The 16987-nt window shown below is 42.3% G+C and overlaps 2 protein-coding genes across 3 annotated transcripts in view; both read left to right on the top strand.

Moving 5' to 3' along the window:
• LOC116957306 (uncharacterized) overlaps positions 1-16987 on the top strand; it is a 205970-nt gene that overhangs the window by 73831 nt on the left and 115152 nt on the right. The gene's annotated exons all lie outside the window — the stretch shown is intronic.
• Positions 1-16987, top strand: part of LOC116957347 (uncharacterized) — an 82119-nt gene that overhangs the window by 5369 nt on the left and 59763 nt on the right. The gene's annotated exons all lie outside the window — the stretch shown is intronic.

The following is a 16987-nucleotide window of genomic DNA, read 5'->3' as shown; positions in this document are numbered from 1 at the left end:
TCGCAGATAGGCATCGCATAGCCCAAATCAATGTCATTACCAAAGAAACAAGAACAAACTCACAACAACCAGTCACATTTACTTTTACGACCACCAAGCACGCAAAATGCCGTAAAACACGAATAACACAATCAGGATTCAATAGGCTTCCGTGCAGAAAAATAAATCTAAAGCACAGCATCTAAAAATCTAAACGTCACGAAAGAAGGTTTAAATACATCTTAAATGATGCTACGTTACGTGCTAGCTAGTTTTACTTCAGTTAGCTAACTGGCCCTCCGATCATGCCACACGAAAAATACTAATGTAAGTGGCTAGGCAAGCTAGGAGGGTCCGGTGTGTCAAAGATTACGCCCAACATGGCAAACTCGAAATCTGATTGGTTAAAGAATATGACAATTCGAAGCTTTCGTGACTGCAGGAATTACTCTTTGGTTTTTCTCGGTAAAGTCACGTATAAATAAGAAATAATAAAATGTGTTGCTTTATATGGTTTCCAAATTTAGCTAAACCCTGTTTGTTTGGTATGCTTCTCTCTCTGTGTCCCCTGTTGTATCTGTGTTAGTTCCCCCCTACTTGGGTGTCTATATATACATCTGGGGTTATGCATTTTCTCTCTCTCGTAAATTTAGCTCTTCTGTACCTGATGATGGCTGCTTGTGTTGCAACCGAAACGTCGTATGCTATTATGTTACTTTATTATTTCTTATTTATACGTGACTTTACTGAAAAAAAACAAAGCGTAATATGACAATTAACAACATGGTCCCCATTTGCTTCAACACGTGGTGCATTCCGCAAATATGCCCGACTGTGAGGCCGGGCGCAAGCCGGCGTGAAGGGTGGGGACCGAGTGGGGAATTGGGATGGTGGAGAGAAAAAAAAATACCCACAAAGCTGTAGCTATTTTATCAACCCAGGAGGAATGGTGTGGGTTTTTTTCAAAATAGGAACCGCACCTCGTATAGCAGCAGCTCCCAAGGTCAGTAGTTGATACAGCACACGTGTGTACAGTACCCTGTGCAGAAATGTGTACAGTGCTCAACTAAATGTTTTATTTTGACCGGGCAGGGCCCACTGAGCTGTATACGATTCCTAAGTGACCTTGCCTCGAATGATGGCTCAACGAATTAGGCGGCTTATAATGTAGAGATTGAGAGCAGCCGCATACTCCAAACGCATGTTGTTGATTCTCCACGTGAAGGGAAAAATGTCGTGAAGATGGCCAGACGTGGTTGGTGGCCACCCACCACCTCGTGTGTGCTGTGGCCGCCTTCCCCAGCCAGCCCCACCCTCCTCTCCCCTCTCCACGCAGCCCCACCCCTCCCATTTTTGGATGCACGACGAACGGACGGACACAATAATCCCCTGTGGGCTGGTGGAACCAGGAGGTTCCTACCAGTAAAAGCTCTAATTTATACGAGCTGCACTGGAAGCAGCGCAACTGACGGTAACTTACTACTACTACACGTATAATTTCGTTGTCAGATTTGGAAATAAAATTCAATTACACAAGAAATTATCAAGACAAAAGTTTTTTGCAAAACAGATATGACTGTCATGGACCCTACATATGGCACGTGTCGCAGCAATCATAATGTGCTTCATCTTTAATTATGAATAACGCAACTAAAAATAGATGTCCATTGTAATTTATAAAACAACATTAGTACCCCCCCCCCCTCTAGCCTTTGAACCTGGTAGGCTCACAATTGACCACATCACATTTATCCCTCCTGTATTTAAGGTATGGTCCACCATTCTGGCTAATCACCTGATGAGGTTGCTGGTTGCTGATCATTGTTGTTGTAATCACACCAAGCAAAATGTCATGGTAACTCCAATATGTAAATTGGTGTTGTCGTTTTAACTCTCCAACACACACCGCAACCAGTTAGTGCTGAAAGTCAACTAGATACCGTTTTGTGTTTAGGCGACACAAACCCCCCCTTACCGATTGGCTGTGTCGTGTGGCGGTGGGTTTAATGACACATTGGTAAAGAAGCTCCTTTGAGATATCCATGTAGAAAAAGGTGAAGTCCTTGTTTTTTTCATAATAATTATGCCGATACATCGCGGTGAACAGTCAGCCCCGATGCCTTCCACCTTCGTAATTTCTGCAAGCAAGAGCTCCGACGGCGGGCCTTGCTCCGATTTATATATCCTCTCAGGGCCCGCCCTTAATTGTACAGCGCCTTGCACCCTGACTATGCCACCTGTCTTTAATGATCTCAACTTGTACATTTCACTGTCCTCCCTACGGCCACTTGTTCCCAATAATCTCTGCGCAAGTGTAATAATTAATTATCTATAGAGTCCCCAACTGCCACTTGTTCCCAAGCAACTCAATGCAAGTGTATTAATTAATTATCTTTACAGTCCCCCAACTGCTACTTGTTCCCAAGCAACTCAACGGAAGTATATCAATTAATTAATTAAAAGTACCGTCCCCAACTGCCACCTGTTCCCAAGCAACTCAACGCAAGTGCATTAATTAATTATCTATACAGTCCCCAACTGCCACCTGTTCCCAGTCATCTCAACGCAAGTGTATTAATTAATTATCTATACAGTACCCCAACTGTCACCTGTTCCCAAGCAACTCAACGCAAGTGTATTACTTAATTCTATATACAGTCCCCAACTGCCACCTGTTCCCAGTCATCTCAACGCAAGTGTACTAATTAATTATCTATACAGTCTCCTACTGCCACTTGTTCCCAATCAACTCAACGCAAGTTTATTAATTATCTATACAGTCCCCAACTGCCACCTGTTCCCAGTCATCTCAACGCAAGTGTACTAATTAATTAATTATCTATACAGTCCCCCAACTGTCACCTGTTCCCAAGCAACTCAACGCAAGTGTATTAATTAATTCTCTATACAGTCCCCAACTGTCAATTGTTCCCAAACAACTCAACGCAAGTGTACTAATTAATTAATTATCTATACAGTCCCCCAACGGCCACCTGTTCCCAATCATCTCAACGCAAGTGAATTAATTAATTATCTATACAGTCCCCCAACGGCCACCTGTTCCCAATCAACTCAACGCAAGTGTATTAATTAATTATCTTTACAGTCCCCCAACTGCCACCTGTTCCCAAGCAACTCAACGCAAGTGTATTAATTATCTATACAGTCCCCCAACTGCCACTTGTTCCCAAGCAACTCAACGCAAGTGTACTAATTAATTAATTATCTATACAGTCCCCCAACTGCCACCTGTTCCCAAGCAACTCAACGCAAGTGTATTAATTAATTAGCTATACCGTTCCCAACTGCCACCTGTTCCAAAGCAACTCAACGCAAGTGTATTAATTAATTAATGATCTATACCGTCCCCAAATGCCACTTGTTCCCAAGCTACTCAACGCAAGTGTATTAATTAATTATCTATAGAGTCTCCAACTGCCACTTGTTCCCAAGCAACTCAACGCAAGTGTACTAATTAATTAGTTCTCTATATAGTCCCCAACAGCCACTTGTTCCCAAACAACTCAAAGCAAGTGTACTAATTAATTATCTATACAGTCCCACAACTGCCTCCTGTTCCCAAGCAACTCAACGCAAGTGTATTAATTAATTCTCTATACAGTCTCCTACTGCCACTTGTTCCCAATCAACTCAACGCAAGTTTATTAATTATCTATACAGTCCCCAACTGCCACCTGTTCCCAATCATCTCAACGCAAGCGAATTAATTAATTAATTCTCTATACAGTCCCCAACTGCCACTTGTTCCCGAGCAACTCAACGCAAGTGTACTAATTAATTAGTTCTCTATATAGTCCCCAACTGCCACTTGTTCCCAAACAACTCAACGCAAGAGTACTATTTAATTAATTATCTATACAGTCTCCTACTGCCACTTGTTCCCAATCAACTGAACGCAAGTTTATTAATTATCTATACAGTCCCCAACTGCCACCTGTTCCCAGTCATCTCAACGCAAGTGTACAAATTAATTATCTATAGAGTCCCCAACTGCCACTTGTTCCGAAGCAACTCAACGCAAGTGTATTAATTAATTAATTTTCAGTACCGTCCCCAACTGCCACCTGTTCCCAAGCAACTCAACGCAAGTGCATTAATTAATTCTCTATACAGTCCCCAAACTGCCACCTGTTCCCAAGCAACAAAACGCATAAACATTAATTAATTATTTATCAATACCGTCCCCAACTGCCACCTATTCCCAAGCAACTCAACGCAAGTGTACTAATTAATTAGTTCTCTATATAGTCCCCAACTGCCATTTGTTCCCAATCAACTCAACGCAAGTTTATTAATTATCTATACAGTCCCCAACTGCCACCTGTTCCCAGTCATCTCAACGCAAGTGTACTAATTATTATCTACACAGTCCCCCAACTGTCACCTGTTCCCAAGCAACTCAACGCAAGTGTATTAATTAATTCTCTATACAGTCCCCAACTGCCACTTGTTCCCAAACAACTCAACGCAAGTGTACTCATTAATTTCTATACAGTCTACTACTGACACCTCTCCCCAATCATCTTAAGGCGCGGATTCATACTCTTTGGTTTTGTCGGTAAAGTCACGTAGGCAAAACAAAGAAAACTAAATTAAATCACGTTTCGGGGCGCAACACAAGCGTCCATTTTCAGGTGGGGACAACATAGCGAAAGCACAAACGCATAAGTGTGTCTCAGAGATGGTTGTGACGAGGGATTATATAGTCGCGGGGCATGGGGGGAGGGGGGGTGCCATCGTGAGTGTGGGGGCGGGGTGTGGGCTGGGAGGAGAGGTTGCAAAACCGAGGGTTATCTGGGAGGCAACGGGTGGTGCCGAGACTGAGGCTTTGTGATGTAGATGGCGGAAGTAAATCAGCAAGCTAGGATTAAGCCGCCTTTTGTTATGCTGCCGGGTGGGAAAGTTAGAAAAGCACAGGCTAATAATGTAAGGAGTTCAAACTGAAATGTGCAAACTAAAAAAAAACTTGTGTTAAACACTACCATGGCGATGGTAGTGTGTTAAACTGGGGGTAACAGACTGGGAATATGGGTATGTTTATGAAAATACATTTAAACTGGCTGTCTAGCAGTAAAATGCCCGGTAGCTAAAGTTTGACTTGGTTAATTACATCTTTCCAATGATTGCTCAATTCACGGGCGGAGCCAGGATTTCAGGCCGGGGTGACATTCAACAAATTTTAATTTCAAGAATGATTAGAGAGTCAGGCTGTTGAACTAGACGCCATCAGTTGGCGACACACTCTGACAATGCAGTTGCATGGAGTCCGCCAGACCGAGTGTCGTACACTTATACGCAGAATGTCACCCCTGCCACCCCCTGGCTCCGCCCCTGGCTCAATTTGATTCCATCATCTCGGTTGAAGTTATGTCTATGTTTGTATATCTGGATGGCTTCGTGGACAAATCTTTGGTAGTATCCAGGAGGCTTGCAGAGCACCTTGGTATCGGACAACACTATGTCATGAGAGCCAGCAGCATTATAACAGTGTTTGGCAACGGCCGAATAATCCGTCCTGCCATGTTTCAGATCCAACTTGTGCTCGTGAATGCGATCAGAAATATGTCGTTTCGTTTCCCCGATGTAACAATCCCAACAGGTGCAACTCAGTTTGTAGACACCAGGGTACTGTAAGTCAGGAATGACATCCTTTACAAATGGGATCAGATCACGGATCTTGCGATTTAAAGCTTTCGTGACTGCAAGGATTCATCTTCTTTGGTACTTTCGGTAAAGTCACGTAGAATGAGAATAAAATAATACATTGATAAAATAAAATAACAATAAAATTCTCACGACGTTTCGGTCACAACACAAGCGGCCTTCATCAGGTGAAGGGACGAGACTGTCTGGAGGACAGCGTTGGAGCGAACACAGCCAAGCTCAGACCGCGAACTTTAAGCTGTGTGAGAAGAAACGGAGTGCCTTGACAAAGGAATTAGCATAGAATTTAGCATTGAAATAGCTGAGTGATTAGCTTGTGACTGGTCACAGAAATGGCTATGTTAAAGTCAAAGCATACACATCCACAGAGGCACCCCTTGAAAAAGGAATTAGCATAGAATTTAGCATTGAAATAGCTGAGTGATTAGCTTGTGACTGGTCACAGAAATGGCTATGTTAAAGTCAAAGCATACACAATCACAGAGGCACCTAGTACAAATCAAACAGGATAATTTAGCTTTCGATTTAAAGCTTTCGTGACTGCAATGATTCATCTTCTTTGGTTCTTTCGGTAAAGTCACGTAGAATGAGAATAAAATAATAAATTGATAAAATAAAATAACACAATAATATTCTCACGACGTTTCGGCCACAACACAAGCGGCCTTCATCAGGTGAAGGGAGCGAGACTGTCTGGTAGGACAGCGCTGGAGTGAGAGAGCCACGTTCAGATCACGGCTTTTAAGCTGTGTGAGAGGAACAAAGAGCCTTGACGAAGGAATTAGCATAAAATTTAGCATTGAAAAGGCTGAATGATTAGCTTGTGACTGGTCACAGAAATAGCTATGTTAAAAGTTAAAGCATACACATCCGCAGAGGCACCCATTGTTAAAAGGAATTAGCATATAATTTAGCATTGAAATAGCTAAATTAAGGCATTCGCTTGTAACTGCTACAGAAATAGTTACGTTGAAGTCAGAGCATACACATTCACCGAGGCACTTAGTACAAATCAAAACAGGAGAATTTAGCATTGAAATAACTAGGCGAATTTAGCATTGAAATAACTGGGTGATTTGCTAGTGACTGGTCACAGAAATGACTACATATCTGAGCTATTCACAGTACTATATAGTGAACCAATAAAAACTAAAATATAAATTACCTTCATGTTATCAATAAACTCTATATTCTCCAATCAGCTAAGCTACCAACCATAAGTCGTTATATATCACAATGCTATATGGCGAAAAAATGGGTGGATTCTTACCCTCAAATTTCCGTACCACGGATAGCTACGGGCCCCGTTCAGACGGACGAGTTCGTCCATGGTCGGAACAGAGGAGGGGGAGAGAGACAGCTGCGAAGCCCTAGTATACTCCATGTTGTAAACCATACCATTAACCGTGGTGTGAGAGGTATTAAGAGGCAATGCTGGCGAAAGAGCTGCGGTCTGAAGGTCATCGTAAAATTACAATTAATTAAGAACAGAAATGATTTAACACATCTTTCCAGTGGTTACTAAGCCTGAATCCATCTTCTCGGTTGAAATTGTCTCTGTGCTTGTATATGTGAATGGCCTCATGAACGAATCTCTCATGGTAGCCAGTTGGTTTGCAAAGAACCTCCGTCTTGGAGAAGTCAATGTCATGTGAGCCCACTGAATTGTAACAGTGATCTGCCACGGCAGAGGAGTTCGTCTTACCGTGTTTCAAGTCTGCTTTATGTTCGCGGATGCGGTCCGAGATATGTCTTTTGGTTTCTCCAATGTAGCTACTACCACAGAGGCACTTTAGTTTGTAAACGCCCGGGTACTGTATGTCTGGAAGAGCATCTTTTACAGATGGAACTAAATCACGGATTTTGTGTACTGTGTTGAATCGGACCTGGATCTTGTGTTTATTCAGGATTTTGGAGATCTTTTTAGTGACCCCTGCAATGTAGGGTAAGGTGATGGTTTTGAGTGGCTCCACAAGAGGATCCTTCTTCATGACTGGAGTGATGGCTTTGTGGATTGTGTAGTCGGAGTAGCCATTAGCCCTGATAGCCTGGTGTACGTGCTTGAGTTCACTGGTAATGTGTTCCTGGTCGGAAATGCATTGGGCTCTATGGTATAGAGTCTTGATGAGGCAGTTCTTCTGGGATGGATGGTGGTGGGAATCCGGTTTCAAGTAAGCATCTGTATGGGTAGCTTTCCTGTAGACAGAGTGGCTCATTGAACCATCATGTCTCCTTTTAATTAAGACATCCAGAAAGGGTAGTTTGCCATCTTTTTCGACCTCCATGGTAAATCTGATAGCTGGGTGTATGGAATTGATGTGGTCGCGGAATTGGTCTAGAGCAGGCTGGCCATGTGGCTAGATGACAAAGGTGTCATCAACGTACCTCTTCCATAAGGTCGGGCGTAGAGTGGCAGTCTGGATGGCGTCAGTTTCAAATTTTTCCATGAATACGTTGGCTACAACCGGAGATAGGGGGGAGCCCATTGGGGTGCCCTCAGTTTGTTTGTAGAAAGTTCCATTCCAGGTGAAGTATGTGTTGGTTAAGCAATGTCTCACCAGGGGGGGTACATCAGTATGCAGTCCTTGATGAACCAGGTCTTCAATGATAGCGATGGTGTCAGGTACCGGGACTTTGGTGAACAAGGACACCACATCAAAACTGACAAGCAGGTCGTTTGGGGACAGGGAAATGTCTTTGATTGTCGATACCAGGTGAGTAGAATTTAGCACCGCAGAGGTGGTTTTTCCAATGAAAGGTCGCAGTATATCAGCCAGAAAACGTGCCAGTTTGTAGGTGGGGGAGCTGATAGTAGAGACGATGGGACGAAGGGGTGTATCTTCTTTGTGTATCTTTGGAAGGCCATATAATCTTGGTGGTCTGGCAGCAGAGGGTTTCAACAAGAACTGTTTGTTCTCATCAATTAATGCTGTTGAATCAGAGATAATTTTGTTCGTTTTGGTGACCAGGCTGTTGGTGGGATCTCTTTTTATTTTTGTATAGCTGCCATCGTTGAGTAGTTCTTGAATTTTGTTGTTATATTCTGTTTTGTCCATGATGACAGTGGCATTGCCTTTGTCGGCTGAGAGAACGACAATATCATCCCTCTTTTTTAATTGAGATAATTCAAAACGTTCGTCTTTGCTGATGTTGCTAGGTGGCAACTTAGCGTTTTTGAGGGTTGCAGCGATTTCAGATCTTGCTACGTCTGCAGAGATGTGACTCAAGCCCTTGAGTGCAACGTCGACATGGGCAATGATATCATTAACCGGTAAGTGTCTCGGTGTGACAGCAAAGTTTAGACCTTTAGCTAAAACGGATTTCAGACCATCAGAAATGGAACTGTTAGTGCGATTAATTACGACTTTGTTGACGTCTATCTTTTCGGTGTGTGGATCCGATTTTTTGCTGGAGAGGTGATTGAATTTGGAAATCAAATTGTCCCTACATTTGTTCGACATAGTGGCAGCCGAAGAGGTAGTCATATTGTCTACATGTTCCCAATCCGATGTAGACATTGTTGCTGTCAATTTTAAGTGTGATTTGTAGAGTGTCTTGTCTAACTGATCGAGTTCGGTGCGTGTAAGTCTGATTTTTTCCGAGATAAGAGCGAAGCTAGTTCTAGCTAGAATTCGTTTTGCATTGAGAGAAGTTGCAACAGCAGAGGTTAGTGTAAATGCGGTTGGTATTACCTTAGAGTCGCGGCATCTCTTCAGAAAGGTGAGAGACTCGATTAGTTGAGCCTTCTTATCCCGAAGTCTGTTGAATGATCTTAAGGATGTGTGGAATCCCTCCCCGTAGAGGCGGTTAAAATTTCGATTTAAAGCTTTCGTGACTGAAATGATTCATCTTCTTTGGTTCTTTCGGTAAAGTCACGTAGAATGAGAATAAAATAATAAATTGATAAAATAAAATAACACAATAATATTCTCACGACGTTTCGGCCACAACACAAGCGGCCTTCATCAGGTGAAGGGAGCGAGACTGTCTGGTAGGACAGCGCTGGAGTGAGACAGCCACGTTCAGATCACGGCTTTTAAGCTGTGTGAGAGGAACAAAGAGCCTTGACGAAGGAATTAGCATAAAATTTAGCATTGAAAAGGCTGAATGATTAGCTTGTGACTGGTCACAGAAATAGCTATGTTAAAAGTTAAAGCATACACATCCGCAGAGGCACCCATTGTTAAAAGGAATTAGCATAGAATTTAGCATTGAAATAGCTAAATTAAGGCATTCGCTTGTAACTGCTACAGAAATAGTTACGTTGAAGTCAGAGCATACACATTCACCGAGGCTCTTAGTACAAATCAAAACAGGATAATTTAGCATTGAAATAACTAGGCGAATTTAGCATTGAAATAACTGGGTGATTTGCTAGTGACTGGTCACAGAAATGACTACATATCTGAGCTATTCACAGTACTATATAGTGAACCAATAAAAACTAAAATATAAATTACCTTCATGTTATCAATAAACTCTATATTCTCCAATCAGCTAAGCTACCAACCATAAGTCGTTATATATCACAATGCTATATGGCGAAAAAATGGGTGGATTCTTACCCTCAAATTTCCGTACCACGGATAGCTACGGGCCCCGTTCAGACGGACGAGTTCGTCCATGGTCGGAACAGAGGAGGGGGAGAGAGACAGCTGCGAAGCCCTAGTATACTCCATGTTGTAAACCATACCATTAACCGTGGTGTGAGAGGTATTAAGAGGCAATGCTGGCGAAAGAGCTGCGGTCTGAAGGTCATCGTAAAATTACAATTAATTAAGAACAGAAATGATTTAACACATCTTTCCAGTGGTTACTAAGCCTGAATCCATCTTCTCGGTTGAAATTGTCTCTGTGCTTGTATATGTGAATGGCCTCATGAACGAATCTCTCATGGTAGCCAGTTGGTTTGCAAAGAACCTCCGTCTTGGAGAAGTCAATGTCATGTGAGCCCACTGAATTGTAACAGTGATCTGCCACGGCAGAGGAGTTCGTCTTACCGTGTTTCAAGTCTGCTTTATGTTCGCGGATGCTTTAAATCGAAATTTAACCGCGTCTACGGGGAGGGATTCCACACATCCTTAAGATCATTCAACAGACTTCGGGATAAGAAGGCTCAACTAATCGAGTCTCTCACCTTTCTGAAGAGATGCCGCGACTCTAAGGTAATACCAACCGCATTTACACTAACCTCTGCTGTTGCAACTTCTCTCAATGCAAAACGAATTCTAGCTAGAACTAGCTTCGCTCTTATCTCGGAAAAAATCAGACTTACACGCACCGAACTCGATCAGTTAGACAAGACACTCTACAAATCACACTTAAAATTGACAGCAACAATGTCTACATCGGATTGGGAACATGTAGACAATATGACTACCTCTTCGGCTGCCACTATGTCGAACAAATGTAGGGACAATTTGATTTCCAAATTCAATCACCTCTCCAGCAAAAAATCGGATCCACACACCGAAAAGATAGACGTCAGTAACAGTTCCATTTCTGATGGTCTGAAATCCGTTTTAGCTAAAGGTCTAAACTTTGCTGTCACACCAAGACACTTACCGGTTAATGATATCATTGCCCATGTCGACGTTGCACTCAAGGGCTTGAGTCACATCTCTGCAGACGTAGCAAGATCTGAAATCGCTGCAACCCTCAAAAACGCTAAGTTGCCACCTAGCAACATCAGCAAAGACGAACGTTTTGAATTATCTCAATTAAAAAAGAGGGATGATATTGTCGTTCTCTCAGCCGACAAAGGCAATGCCACTGTCATCATGGACAAAACAGAATATAACAACAAAATTCAAGAACTACTCAACGATGGCAGCTATACAAAAATAAAAAGAGATCCCACCAACAGCCTGGTCACCAAAACGAACAAAATTATCTCTGATTCAACAGCATTAATTGATGAGAACAAACAGTTCTTGTTGAAACCCTCTGCTGCCAGACCACCAAGATTATATGGCCTTCCAAAGATACACAAAGAAGATACACCCCTTCGTCCCATCGTCTCTACTATCAGCTCCCCCACCTACAAACTGGCACGTTTTCTGGCTGATATACCGCGACCTTTCACTGGAAAAACCACCTCTGCGGTACTAAATTCTACTCACCTGGTATCGACAATCAAAGACATTTCCCTGTCCCCAAACGACCTGCTTGTCAGTTTTGATGTGGTGTCCTTGTTCACCAAAGTCCCGGTACCTGACACCATCGTTATCATTGAAGACCTGGTTCATCAAGGACTGCATACTGATGTACCCCCCCTGGTGAGACATTGCTTAACCAACACATACTTCACCTGGAATGGAACTTTCTACAAACAAACTGAGGGCACCCCAATGGGCTCCCCCCTATCTCCGGTTGTAGCCAACGTATTCATGGAAAAATTTGAAACTGACGCCATCCAGACTGCCACTCTACGCCCGACCTTATGGAAGAGGTACGTTGATGACACCTTTGTCATCTGGCCACATGGCCAGCCTGCTCTAGACCAATTCCGCGACCACATAAATTCCATACACTCAGCCATCAGATTTACCATGGAGGTCGAAAAAGATGGCAAACTACCCTTTCTGGATGTCTTAATTAAAAGGAGACATGATGGTTCAATGAGCCACTCTGTCTACAGGAAAGCTACCCATACAGATGCTTACTTGAAACCGGATTCCCACCACCATTCATCCCAGAAGAACTGCCTCATCAAGACTCTATACCATAGAGCCCAATGCATTTCCGACCAGGAACACATTACCAGTGAACTCAAGCACGTACACCAGGCTCTCAGGGCTAATGGCTACTCCGACTACACAATCCGCAAAGCCATCACTCCAGTCATGAAGAAGGATCCTCTTGTGGAGCCACTCAAAACCATCACCTTACCCTACATTGCAGGGGTCACTAAAAAGATCTCCAAAATCCTGAATAAACACAAGATCCAGGTCCGATTCAACACAGTACACAAAATCCGTGATTTAGTTCCATCTGTAAAAGATGCTCTTCCAGACATACAGTACCCGGGCGTTTACAAACTAAAGTGCCTCTGTGGTAGTAGCTACATTGGAGAAACCAAAAGACATATCTCGGACCGCATCCCCGAACATAAAGCAGACTTGAAACACGGTAAGACGAACTCCTCTGCCGTGGCAGATCACTGTTACAATTCAGTGGGCTCACATGACATTGACTTCTCCAAGACGGAGGTTCTTTGCAAACCAACTGGCTACCATGAGAGATTCGTTCATGAGGCCATTCACATATACAAGCACAGAGACAATTTCAACCGAGAAGATGGATTCAGGCTTAGTAACCACTGGAAAGATGTGTTAAATCATTTCTGTTCTTAATTAATTGTAATTTTACGATGACCTTCAGACCGCAGCTCTTTCGCCAGCATTGCCTCTTAATACCTCTCACACCACGGTTAATGGTATGGTTTACAACATGGAGTATACTAGGGCTTCGCAGCTGTCTCTCTCCCCCTCCTCTGTTCCGACCATGGACGAACTCGTCCGTCTGAACGGGGCCCGTAGCTATCCGTGGTACGGAAATTTGAGGGTAAGAATCCACCCATTTTTTCGCCATATAGCATTGTGATATATAACGACTTATGGTTGGTAGCTTAGCTGATTGGAGAATATAGAGTTTATTGATAACATGAAGGTAATTTATATTTTAGTTTTTATTGGTTCACTATATAGTACTGTGAATAGCTCAGATATGTAGTCATTTCTGTGACCAGTCACTAGCAAATCACCCAGTTATTTCAATGCTAAATTCGCCTAGTTATTTCAATGCTAAATTCTCCTGTTTTGATTTGTACTAAGTGCCTCGGTGAATGTGTATGCTCTGACTTCAACGTAACTATTTCTGTAGCAGTTACAAGCGAATGCCTTAATTTAGCTATTTCAATGCTAAATTATATGCTAATTCCTTTTAACAATGGGTGCCTCTGCGGAAGTGTATGCTTTAACTTTTAACATAGCTATTTCTGTGACCAGTCACAAGCTAATCATTCAGCCTTTTCAATGCTAAATTTTATGCTAATTCCTTCGTCAAGGCTCTTTGTTCCTCTCACACAGCTTAAAAGCCGTGATCTGAACGTGGCTCTCTCACTCCAGCGCTGTCCTACCAGACAGTCTCGCTCCCTTCACCTGATGAAGGCCGCTTGTGTTGTGGCCGAAACGTCGTGAGAATATTATTGTGTTATTTTATTTTATCAATTTATTATTTTATTCTCATTCTACGTGACTTTACCGAAAGAACCAAAGAAGAGGATAATTTAGCATTGAAATAACTGAGGGATTAGCTTGTGACTGGTCATAGAAATAGTTGTGTTAAAGTCAAAGCCTACACATCTACCGAGGCACCTAGTACAAATCAAAAAGGAGAATTTAGCATTGAAATAACTGAGTGATTAGCTTGTGACTGGTCACAGAAATGGCTATGTTGAAGTTAAGGCCTACACATCTGAGCTATTCACAGTAACTGGGTATACAATACAATATATAACGAATACTATATAGTAAACCAATAAAAATGTTAAACATAAATTACCTCAATGTTATCAATAAACTCTATATATTCTCCAATCAGCTAAGCTAACAACAATAAGTCGTTATATATCACAATGCTATATGGCGAAAAAATGGGTGGATTCTTACCCTCAACTTTAGCACCACGGATAGCTACGAGCCCCGTTCAGACGGACGAGTTCATCCACGGTCGGAACGGGAGAGAGACAGCTGCGAGGCGTTGTTATACTCCATGTTGTAAACCATACCATTAACCGTGGTGTGAGAGGTATTAAGACTCAATGCCAGCGAAAGAGCTGCGGTCTGAAGTTCATCGTAAAATACAATTAATTAAGAACGGAAATGGTTTAAAACATCTTTCCAATGGTTACTAAGCCAGAATCCATCTTCTCGGTTGAAATTGTCTATGTGCTTGTATATGTGAATGGCCTCATGAACGAATCTCTCATGGTAGCCGGTTGGTTTGCAAAGAACCTCCGTCTTGGAGAAGTCAATGTCATGTGAGCCCAATGAATTATAACAGTGATCTGCCACGGCAGAGGAGTTCGTTCTACCGTGTTTCAAGTCTGCTTTATGTTCGCGGATGCGGTCCGAGATATGTCGTTTGGTTTCTCCAATGTAGCTACTACCACAGAGGCACTTTAGTTTGTAAACGCCCGGGTACTGTATGTCTGGAACAGCATCTTTTACAGATGGAACCAGATCACGGATTTTATGTACTGTTTTGCATCGGACCTGGATCTTGTGTTTATTCAGGATTTTGGAGATATTTTTAGTGACCCCTGCAATGTAGGGTAAGCTGATGGTTTTGCGTGGCTCCACAAGAGGATCCTTCTTCATGACCTGAGTGATGGCTTTGCGGATTGTGTAGTCGGAGTAACCATTAGCCTTGAGAGCCTGGTGTACGTGCTTGAGTTTACTGGTAATGTGTTCCTGGTCGGAAATGCATTGGGCTCTATGGTATAGAGTCTTCATGAGGGAGTTCTTCTGGGATGGATGGTGGTGGGAATCCGGTTTCAAGTAAGCATCTGTATGGGTAGCTTTCCTGTAGACAGAGTGGCTCATTGAACCACGTGACATTGCCTTCTCCAAGACGGAGGTTCTTTGCAAACCAACCGGCTACCATGAGAGATTCGTTCATGAGGCCATTCACATATACAAGCACAGAGAAAATTTCAACCGAGAAGATGAATTCTGGCTTAGTAACCATTGGAAAGATGTTTTAAACCATTTCCGTTCTTAATTGTATGTTACGATGACCTTCAGACCGCAGCTCTTTCGCTGGCATTGACTCTTAATACCTCTCACACCACGGTTAATGGTATGGTTTACAACATGGAGTTTAACAGCGCCTCGCAGCTGTCTCTCTTTCCCTCCTCCGTTCCGACCATGGATGAACTCGTCCGTCTGAACGGGGCTCATAGCTATCCGTGGTGCTAAAGTTGAGGGTAAGAATCCACCCATTTTTTCGCCATATAGCATTGTGATATATAACGACTTATTGTTTTTAGTTTAGCTGATTGGAGAATATATAGTTTATTGATAACATTGAGGTAATTTATATTTTAGTTTTTTATTGGTTTACTATATAGTATTCATTATATAGTTAAGTGTATACCCAGTTACTGTTAATAGCTCAGATGTGTAGGCTTTGACTTTAACATAGCCATTTCTGTGACCAGTCGCAAGCTAATCACTCAGTTATTTCAATGCTAATTTCTCCTGTTTGATTTGTACTAGGTGCCTCGGTAGATGTGTAGGCTTTGACTTTAACATAACTACTTCTATGACAAGTCACAAGCTAATCCCTCAGTTATTTCAATGCTAAATACTCCTGTTTGATTTGTACTAGGTGCCTCTGTGAATGTGTATGCTTTGACTTTAACATAGCCATTTCTGTGACCAGTCGCAAGCTAATCACTCAGTTATTTCAATGCTAATTTATCCTGTTTGATTTGTACTAGGTGCCTCGGTAGATGTGTAGGCTTTGACTTTAACATAACTACTTCTATGACAAGTCACAAGCTAATCCCTCAGTTATTTCAATGCTAAATTCTCCTGTTTGATTTGCACTAGGTGCCTCTGTGAATGTGTATGCTTCGACTTTAACACAGCCATTTCTGTGACCAGTCACAAGCTAATCACTCAGCTATTTCAATGCTAAATTCTATGCTAATTCCTTTGTCAAGGAGTGCCTCTGTGGATGTGTATGCTTTGACTTTAACATAGCCATTTCTGTGAGCAGTCACAAGCTAATCACTCAGCTATTTCAATGCTAAATTCTATGCTAATTCCTTTGTCAAGGGGCTCTGTTTCTTCTCACACAGCTTAAAGGTCGCGGTCTGAGCTTGGCTGTGTTTGCTCCAGCGCTGTCCTCCAGACAGTCTCGTTCCTTCACCTGATGAAGGCCGCTTGTGTTGTGGCCGAAACGTCGTGAGAATTTTAAGGTGTTATTTTATTTTATCAATTTATTATTTTATTCTCATTCTACGTGACTTTACTGAAAGAACCAAAGAAGATCACGGATCTTGTGTACTGTACTGAATTGGACCTGGATCTTGTGTTTGTTTCGAATTTTGGAAATCTTTTTGGTAATGCCTTACATTGCCATACATAGCAAATATTTGTCCATGAAGCCATCCAGATATACAAACATAGACATAACTTCAACCAAGATGATGGATTAAAATTGAGCAATCATTGGAAAGATGTAATTAACCAAGTCAAACTTTAGCTACCGGGCATTTTACTGCCAGACAGCCAGTTTAAATGTATTTTCA

Source organism: Petromyzon marinus, chromosome 72 (assembly GCF_048934315.1).
Source record: "Petromyzon marinus isolate PM22_M1 ecotype Great Lakes invasive population chromosome 72, UKy_Petmar_22M1.pri1.0, whole genome shotgun sequence".
NCBI classification, from domain to species: domain Eukaryota; kingdom Metazoa; phylum Chordata; class Hyperoartia; order Petromyzontiformes; family Petromyzontidae; genus Petromyzon; species Petromyzon marinus.
Note: the sequence above shows the minus strand (reverse complement) of the source record. Positions and strands in the feature narration are given on the sequence as shown.